Source organism: Centruroides sculpturatus, unplaced genomic scaffold (genome assembly GCF_000671375.1).
Source record: "Centruroides sculpturatus isolate CEXI.00-Female unplaced genomic scaffold, Cexi_2.0 scaffold1042, whole genome shotgun sequence".
NCBI lineage: Eukaryota > Metazoa > Arthropoda > Arachnida > Scorpiones > Buthidae > Centruroides > Centruroides sculpturatus.
The window spans coordinates 203,081-212,651 of NW_019385274.1; the positions used below are offsets into that span (position 1 = coordinate 203,081).

Genomic DNA, 9,571 nt, shown 5'->3' on the forward strand with positions numbered 1-9,571 from the left:
GGAAAAAAATATTATATGGAATTGAACGAAAATGAAAATTTGCTTGATAATTCAACTACGCTTGTTGGAGAACAATAAAAACACTACACTCAACAAGCCACCAATGAAACTCAACTGCCTAACCTATAATGAAAGTTTTTTTTTAATTTGTTTTTTAAAAAAAGCGCTTGACAAACTTGCCCCGCATGCCGAAGTTGCCCCGATCTCCCCTATATTCGCATTGACAAGATGTAATCTTATACAGTCTTTCTGTTTTTTTTTTTTTTTTTTTCTTTCTTTCGTCCAACCAAGACTTAGTACACGTGGACTATCCACGTGCGTGATTACCGTTTCTAGACACTTGGAGAATAGTTAGTTGTAAATGATGATCTGATTGGTCAATCTGAATTATATTTCAAATATGAAAACAATTAACCAATCGTTATGCTGAAATTTCACACATATTTTAAAAATAATATTTATTGTAGAACGCCATCTTCTGTTGATTAAAATTATAAAACAAATATTATTAAACTTAATATTTTAATTTTATTTAAGTAAATGGTAAATATTACAAATTGAAATAATAAAATAATTAATAACTCGTAATTAAATTTTATAATACACATTGGAAAGATAAAAATAAAAATAGAATATCTTGGCATGAGATATAGAACTTCAATAAAATTATTGTTTATTTATTTTATTTTATTTTTTACATTTTATGAATTAAAATCGTATAAAATCAGGGATTCTAAAGCAGGGGTCAATGGTAACATTTTAGGGGATCCGTGAGTGTAGATTGAAAAAATTAACGCTTTATCTTTATTCTTCCTATCCTCTTACTGAAATCTAACATTTCTTTCCCTTATGAATGTATGCAATAAATGACGGTAATAATAGTTGTTTATGTGGTCACAAATAAAAACAACAGGTAGATTTATATCATATACTTGCCTGTATTTCTTTAAAATTGACATGAAAATTGAATCCGTAATCCTTTTCTTTCTGGTATAAACTGTATCTCATATGCTGACTTGACCAAAGATGAACTTATTGATCTTAGTTTACAACTTACTACAGTTGAAGTTTAACTCAAAAAGCCTTGGAAAATTCTAGTATTCACTGAGAAAAGCCAATCCTCGTCTTGTAAAACGAACTATGGAAGTTGTGCTTCCATTTACAGCAATGTATCTTTGAGAATCGAAATTTTCAACACTTGTAACAATGAAAACAGAGTCGAAACCGATTAGACGTCTAACTAGTGGCGTGCCGGGACATTTGATTATAGGAAAGCAGTGTTTCTGTAAGAAGCCGACTTCCAGGGGCAATCAGTTAACTGCGCGTCAGTGATGGTCTAGGGTCCATTCGTATTCATTTGTTCGATAAGCCAGTAAAAATCNTTATTATTATTATTATTATTATTATTATGCTATTACATCCTATTCAGTTAATACTGACACCAAAGCAAAGTAAAAAAAAAAGCTACATGAAAAACTGTTATTTTTGTTTATGTGCTCTTTTGTATTTCATGTATTTATCTATTTTTAACACGTTCATGGCATTACGAGGCACATGTGACTTGTATGGACATGTCTAGTTAGGGCTGCTGACATAATTTCTTGTTTTTCCGTGGGGTGGTGCATATGTTTTGATAACATAATTCTACAAACATCATACTTGATATATTGATATTATTTTATTAGGTGCAATAAAATATATTAATTTAATACGGGTGGCTTATGCCGCCCTGTATTAAAATAAACTATGAGTCACCGTGATTCGTAACACCCAGCAGCTGCCTAAATGTTTATCTACTAAAGCTGTGAACGTGTTAAGAATTTCCCGACAGTGGCATGTGATATATGTTCTGCTGTGAAGCTGTAATGTTTCTAGACTTTTATGTAGTGTATGTGGTAAAATGCCTGTGCAAGAAAGGACTATTGGCACAATAAGTACTTATCCATTCTCCACAGATATTCAAAACTCATAAGTTTTTCAGTACATATATTTTCTATAGTAGAAGTTAGGAATAACATTGTCTATGGCGTATGTGATTTTGTTTTGTTGTTATGATAGATTGTTTTGTCTGCAATTGCGGTTTGGTCACAGTGTATTTTCCACATGTTTTCTATCAGCATTTGTTTATAGTTATAATGTGGTTGTTGGGCTTGTAATAGTTTGTGTTTACATGCAAGCTTTCGATGTATTTAGTTGCTGTTGGTTTTGTTGATGTATGTAATTAGTTTGTGTTAAAATCTCAGAATCCAACTAATGTGTTGTATAGTTTTTGTGTGTGACAGCATTTCCTAAATCTGTCATATTCAAGTATGTCTTCTGTGATAGATAGATGTAGATCAGTGTTGTGTATGTTTAATAATGTATTGCTTTTGAAAGAGTTACAGCTTTGTGTAATTGTATTTTTCTTGTTTTTTTGTAGAAACAAGACTTGTAGAAAAACTCGTATGCCTGTATTTGTTTGTACGGAAGATTTAGTATACACTCTCCCCTCATTTTGTCACTCTCATAAATGCCACTTCCTCAATTCTGTCACTGCCCTCAATTGTCTCACTTAATACATAAAACAATCAAAAATCACTGGAGTAATAAAATCCTGTTCTATTTTTACATTAAGTAATATTATATCATACTATATTAGTAGATAAAGCACTTGTTAATTAAATGAAGGATCACAATTTAACCCTTTCCACAATTCATGCCAAGTCCATAGAGGAAGTTAAGGAAGTTAACAGGTGATCCTTTTGAGGAATAGAATGTAACTCCACCTGAGACCTATTGTGACCTACTAACACACTGCTTCTTTGTAAAGTGTTGGTTTCAGTTTTGGTGAGGACACACATTTTACTTTTAATAGATATACAGATTTTCTTAAATTGATGTAGTCTTATCATTAATATATGTTTTTGGAACCATTGTATTTAACAGTGTATATCTATTTCGCTTCACTCTTTTATATAGTAATGTGTCAGAAATGAGTTTTTAAACTTTATTTTAAAATTTAGAAACATTAGTTATATTTTCTATGATATATGAACAACATATGTAACTGTGATGTAAAGCTGTGATGTTTTATTTTAAAAATAAAACTATAAATACTTTGTGTTGGTACAAAGATATTTGATTTTGTCAACAAAGTTTGATAGTCCCAAATAGGTAACAAAAATGAGATTTTATTAGAGAGTCAGCCTTTCTATTTAAGTGGTATGTTTTAAGCTCTGTTAATGTTGTTTGTGTTTTCTTTTAGTCTACTACATGCATAACTCCAAATGAATATTTAAGTATTAGGAAAACATATGCATGCTGCTTATGTGTACTGCTTTAAATGTGTGTTTTGTATTCAACTGTATTGTTGGACTGCAATTAGAAAAAATTGTAGACCTATAAATTCCCACTGTCGTCCATCTGTGTCTGTCCTTTCTTAATCTCAAGAATGAGTTAGGTAGATGTACGCTAAAACCAGATATGGAAAGATTAGGGGTAGGAGGCCCCAATTAACTATACACAAACTTCTGATGCAAACCGGAAGTCATGTTATTTCAATTAAAAAATTTTCCTATGAAGGAGTTAGATAGCAATTGTCATGCCGATCCTCTAACAGGAAAAGTATGATATACAGGAGCAAAACATCTACTAGTTTGAGATGATAAACATATATTCGAGATTAAATAAATTAAAACATATGATTAAATGTTGCAGCTAGCATTGTGATGATGTCACAATAAATAATTGCTCATTAGTATTGAGTTCTTTTATTAGTCTGTGTTTTATTTGTATATGTTCTGTGAGTTTGGCTTGTTGGAATTCTAAATATTTGTAGATCTAGCTTTCATCCATGGATTCAATGATTTCTCCATTTCTATGTGCAAAATTATCTATTTTTAGGATTCTTTTTTTAATGTAAAGTGCTTTGCATTTGTCTAATCCCAGCTTTTTACTACATCCTTTTTCACTGTTCTGTGAGAAGGTATTGTTCTATGTTATAGTACATTTTGTTTGTCATTCTGTATAGTGCAGGAAAGTGTATGATTGATCCGTATTATATAGGGTTTCTGATGTTCTCCTCTTGAAATTTTTTACCAGAAATGATAAGTGACAGAATTATTGAGTTCTACATAAGTCAGAAAGTGCTTTTTATCTGTGATTGGTTGTTTGGTTTGGTTTATTTGGTTATGGCAATGCAACACCTGGGGAATCTGTCAATGGAGGATGCCTCCTGGGAAGACTTATCTAAATAGGAGCCAGTTTTGCATATTACAAACATGAAGCAAATGCGTGAAACTTCCCTTGGTCAGTCTTTTGGTGAGGTGCAAACCCTGAACTACCAGTGTTCAGTGGTTTTATCCAGTTTGTCTGTGAAGTTTAAAGTAATTGCATGACCAGTAAACATGGTTTTTTGCAAATATGTACAACTTGGCAAGCCAATGTTGTGAGAAAGTCAGAATTTTGGAATATGATCTATGAGTTGAGATGTTTGAGGTTTTGTCATTCAATCCTACTGATCCTTAAAATACCAACATTAAGCAGGCACGCACACAAACAGTAACAAAAGAACTTTATTAAAATAAGATCAGAGCTGTCGTGTACATCCTCAGGCTACATCCGGGCAACTCCACAAACTTTTTTCCTTTATTCTTGTTACCAGGCAACAACTCATTTTTAAGTGTTGCCAGACTGTGTTCACTATCTCTGGCACTGGCGGCCACAAGGTCAAAGTCTAACATGTAAATTCTAAGGGGTGATTGCAAGTTGGTCATGTGCTACATGTCAATTGAGTTTTCAATTGTTGTCAATTTACATTGATCTCTATAATGGGTGTTTAACTGCACAGCCTATGGCCACATGTGTCAGTTTTAACTAGTTTCTGGAGTAGATAGGCCATTGGCTATACATATGGGAGTTTTAAACATTCCTTGATTTTTTGTTGGTAATTACATTGGATATGCACGTCCTCCCTAGAATCTGTCTGTTTTAAACTCCTTTAAATAAAAAGTTAGAAGTATGTCACCACATTTGTATTTTTGTGTAAAGATGAAACAGAAAAAAACCCATACCACAGAGCCCAGTTTTGTTTTTTGCTATAAAATACCTAGTACAGTCTGACCAATTCAAGAAGGCACTACTATTAGTAAAGTACTCCCATTGGACTACTTTACTAATCATGCACAGGGGTGAGATAAAGCATGAGTCAGCTGGCATCCAGTTGACATACCTTATGGGTAAAGGGGTTAACTATGCTGACCAGTCACATGATGCACCTTTACCTCTACCAATGGTCAGTAAACTAGTCCATCACCTAAGTGCCTTCCTGGATTGGTCGGACTATATATATAACTAGTGAGATGGCAAAGACTGTTAAGGTGCTAACTTTCTATTCTAAGGATCTTGAGATCAAATCAAACAGTTGAAGTGTTCCTAGCAATTTTTCATGAGTTTATGTTCCTGGATATATTGGACCCTATCCCTCACCACCCAGTCATTCTCATTGTTAGCTTAGCTGAATCCATGATGGGTATGAAAAAAGGGGTACATAACAACTGGGCAATAGTTAAGTAGGCAACGGTTAACTGGAAGACCATTGTCTGGATGACAGAAACTTAAAAATTTTGCAGATAGTATTTAATTAATTAATTTTTTTAAATATTGGTAAAATATAAATATGATTAAGACTTACGAAGTAGGAGTTATAAGTTACAAACTACAAGTTACAAGTTATTTCCAACTTAGGAAAAAGAAATGTTTTGAAACAATGTACTGTAGCATCATTAATTATTTTATGTCAGAATGGTTAACAAAGCACATCAAAGAAAAGCAGTTCTCATATATTAATATTGAACTGGATTACTGTAAATACTTAAAGACAAAACCTATTCCAGCAACTATTTTTTAATTTATCTAATGCTTTAGGCTATCTGTTTAGCCATCATCAGCTACACAGATAGCCAAAAGCATTAGATAAATTAAAAAATAGTTGCTGGAATAGGTTTTTGTCTTTAAGAAAAGAAGTTCTTTTTTTTCCAAGAACTTTTATGCTTTTTGGTTTTAATTTATATTGTATTTAATGTATAATGTAATGTATTTTTATTTTAATGTAAGTGTTGTCTTTGTTTTTATGTATATTTCTTAATTTTGGGGTANCAAAAGTATTAATTCTGCATTCTGAGAAAAAGATCCGTAAATGTAAATTCAGAAATAACTCAGAAACAATGATTTAAATAACAATTCTAGTTCGTAAAAACACTAGTTTAAAGTAGAAAAACTATTTTAGAATTCTAATAAATATACAATTTATGTTAAAACGTAGTTAAAAATAATTAAAGTTAAAATATTTAAAATGCATAAAATGTTCTTAATAAGCTAATTCATTACGATATAAAAACACAAGGCTAAATTCTATCACATTTCTGGACAATGTTGTGGTTGGGAATCAAAAGTATTTATCTACTCGCTATGATAACATCAAAATTTCATCTTTATAATGGCATTGAAGGTGCTTATGACTGATTAAATTGACAGATTTAAAATAACTTACCTTTGATAGATTATAAAGTATTTAGAGGCCAGTTAGATGGAATGAATTAATGACACGTCATCGAACGGACCACCCTCGATTCTAATCGCCGACGCAGTCGAGAAACTTGGACCCTTCGCCTTTTTTTTTTTTTTTTTTCTTTCTTTCGTCCAACCAAGACTTAGTACACGTGGACTATCCACGTGCGTGATTACCGTTTCTAGACACTTGGAGAATAGTTAGTTGTAAATGATGATCTGATTGGTCAATCTGAATTATATTTCAAATATGAAAACAATTAACCAATCGTTATGCTGAAATTTCACACATATTTTAAAAATAATATTTATTGTAGAACGCCATCTTCTGTTGATTAAAATTATAAATGGTTTGTTAATTACAAAATCATTCTTTTAACTTTTAATTTAAATAATAGTTTTTTAAAAAACAAGTTAACAGTTTCTTAAAAATACCAGGTATTAGATCAATAGAGAAGAATGGTAATTTATATAAAGAAAACAAAAGATTTGTATTTTGTCTCTTGTTCATCTCTTATTTTGTCACCCAGATGTCTGGCATCCAGTTAGCAGTAGTCCAGTTGATGCTGTCCCAAAAATAGGTCCTCTTAGAGTCAAAGGGTGGAAAAAGTCAAAAAGAACATTTATATATATATATATTTTAACTTAATGTGCTTATTTACACTTCAACTATTAAGCCTGATATAAGAATGTTTCAGTCAAAATTAAAAATAACTTGTCCATAGTCACTATACAATTTTCAAGATATAAAAAAAATCATAATTGCATATCTTTGATAAATAATAGATAATTTAATTAAATTGCCTCAATGTCCTTTTTTCCTTATTAATATGTAAATTTTTTGACTATAAATTCGACTTTCATCTACTAAATCCATTCTCAAGATTAAGGAAAGACAGGCGAATGGACTGATGACAGTGGAAATTTATAGGTCCACAATTTTTTTGAAATTGTAGCCCATGAGACAAAGTAAAATTTAAGTATGAGAAAATTTTATATTAGTTGGGTCTTTTTTAAATAAAGCTAATTTAGTCATTATTAAACAATTTTTTTTTTCAAATTAAACATTATTAGACAAATGAATTAGCCTTGGAAAAGTCAAGAAACTAGAAGAAAAAGAAAACGATTACTTCCATACAGTCAACAATATTTTAATTGAGAAAAACAACATAAGTAGTTTAAGTATGTTAATGAGAAAAATTAATAATATGAAACTAAACAATAAAATAATTCTGTTTTATTTCAAACTAAACTATCAATTCTCTTTGAATAAAAATACTATTATGCTTTTTAATTTTACAGTACTTTAATATCAAATTTAGAAATGTAAAAAATTTTAAATTATAAAATTGAAGTATGTTATCTTATTTAAAATTAGCATCAGATATATTTATAGTAAGAAAATTATATTAACTAAATATAAAAAATTTGATTTAAAAGTTATAACCTTTCTTATTAGGAGAAAACATCTTTAATAATATTTTTATATTAAGAATAATTTCATGTGGCTAAAAATAAACTCCTAAGAATAAATAATTATCTAGTCTAAAAATAAATTTTATGAAGAAAATGAATTATGTGAAGTAAATCCATTTTTGTAAATTTAATATCTTGAAAGACTAAAGTATTTCTTTATGTATTGATTCTTTACTGATACCAGAAATTCTTGTTAAACTCTGAGATTTAATATTTATTATTATTATTCAATGAAGATAAAAAATTCAATTTTGAATATAACTAAACCGTTCAAATTAATTCTCTATTTCAATTACTGAGATGAAAGTAAAATAAAAAATTAACTGGAACTGTATCAAAGTCAATACTTCAGAATGCCATAAATGTTTTTTAATATTTTTATTAATGTGAAAAAATTTTAATCTAAAAAAATGTAAATTTTTATTGATTAATTATCAAAGTGAACTTTTTTTGATTATTTTAGAATTTCAAACTTTTACAGTTTATTTGAAGATGAATGATAGGCAATATATAAGATTAAAAAATTTTATTTTAATATTTAAAAATTGATAAAAACAAAAAATAATCTAAGCATAAATAAAACAGACTGTGTAAATAATTCTATTCAAAACTGTCAACCATGACGAGAATCAGTATAATCTTTAAAGGTCAAGATAGAATATAAAACCTGTTAAAGAAAGAGCTAGATAATAAATGTCCTGTGAAGTATGTCAATTTTTAAAAGCATTTCATAAAAATTTTTGTATAATTTTCTTAATAGTTATTCTGTTATTAATGACTTAAAACTTACAGCATAAAGTTTATAAAACAAAAATTTTTAAATATTTAATTTATTAAAATGAAGATAATTGATTAATATTAAAGTTGAATTAATTTAAAATTTTATTAAATTATATTTATTAGATTAGTACTTAGCTTGAAAGCACGCATTCCAGTAACTAAATATTTATTATCATTGTTCTAAGTTCATTTAATTATATTTTACTTAATAATACAATAGAAATTAAACAAAAGTATTAATTCTGCATTCTGAGAAAAAGATCCGTAAATGTAAATTCAGAAATAACTCAGAAACAATGATTTAAATAACAATTCTAGTTCGTAAAAACACTAGTTTAAAGTAGAAAAACTATTTTAGAATTCTAATAAATATACAATTTATGTTAAAACGTAGTTAAAAATAATTAAAGTTAAAATATTTAAAATGCATAAAATGTTCTTAATAAGCTAATTCATTACGATATAAAAACACAAGGCTAAATTCTATCACATTTCTGGACAATGTTGTGGTTGGGAATCAAAAGTATTTATCTACTCGCTATGATAACATCAAAATTTCATCTTTATAATGGCATTGAAGGTGCTTATGACTGATTAAATTGACAGATTTAAAATAACTTACCTTTGATAGATTATAAAGTATTTAGAGGCCAGTTAGATGGAATGAATTAATGACACGTCATCGAACGGCCCACCCTCGATTCTAATCGCCGACGCAGTCGAGAAACTTGGACCCTTCGCCTTTTTTTTTTTTTTTTTTTTTTTTTTT

At 29.1% G+C, this 9,571-nt stretch overlaps 1 protein-coding gene across 2 annotated transcripts in view; it reads right to left on the reverse strand.

Moving 5' to 3' along the window:
- LOC111637039 (calumenin-A-like) overlaps positions 1 to 9,497 on the reverse strand; it is a 34,086-nt gene extending 24,589 nt beyond the window's left edge. The window contains exon 1 of one of the 2 annotated variants that reach the window (XM_023382450.1): positions 9,425 to 9,497. The gene's annotated coding sequence lies outside the window, so the exon portion shown is untranslated. Of the gene's footprint in view, positions 1 to 6,529; positions 6,822 to 9,424 lie in introns of those variants that run through there. The other variant, XM_023382449.1, reaches the window with a different exon arrangement.
- Between the last annotated feature and the right edge of the window lie 74 nt (positions 9,498 to 9,571).